Source organism: Penaeus monodon, chromosome 24 (assembly GCF_015228065.2).
Source record: "Penaeus monodon isolate SGIC_2016 chromosome 24, NSTDA_Pmon_1, whole genome shotgun sequence".
NCBI lineage: Eukaryota > Metazoa > Arthropoda > Malacostraca > Decapoda > Penaeidae > Penaeus > Penaeus monodon.
The window spans coordinates 39,394,771-39,395,184 of record NC_051409.1 but is presented as its reverse complement, the minus strand read 5'-3'; positions in this window follow the sequence as shown (position 1 = coordinate 39,395,184).

The following is a 414-nucleotide window of genomic DNA, read 5'->3' as shown; positions in this document are numbered from 1 at the left end:
ATTTTTTACCACTTATTACTCAACCTTCACGAACATGCAAACGATATCTCACAAGCACAATCATCTTTTTTTCCCCATTATTCATTTCACTTATCCAGATCGACGACTTAAACAGATTGCAAAGAATTTTCCCAATGGCAGCAATAACACCACCAAAATCACTTCCTCCGACTCGGGCCTTTAAGGAAATTCACACGGACTCGATCAAGACCACACGGAGCACAAGCCCGTTCCGTTCCATTCGCCTGCCACTGGTTATTTCCACCTCTCTCCTCATTCCCCTTCCCGAATCCTGCGCTACGTCACCGGGAATGCTAAAGAATGATATCAGCAATAACAACAATAAAAAGGGGAACCATCTCTACGAACGAGAATGAGAGTAAGAGGAGGAAGAGGGGGGTATGAATAAACCAT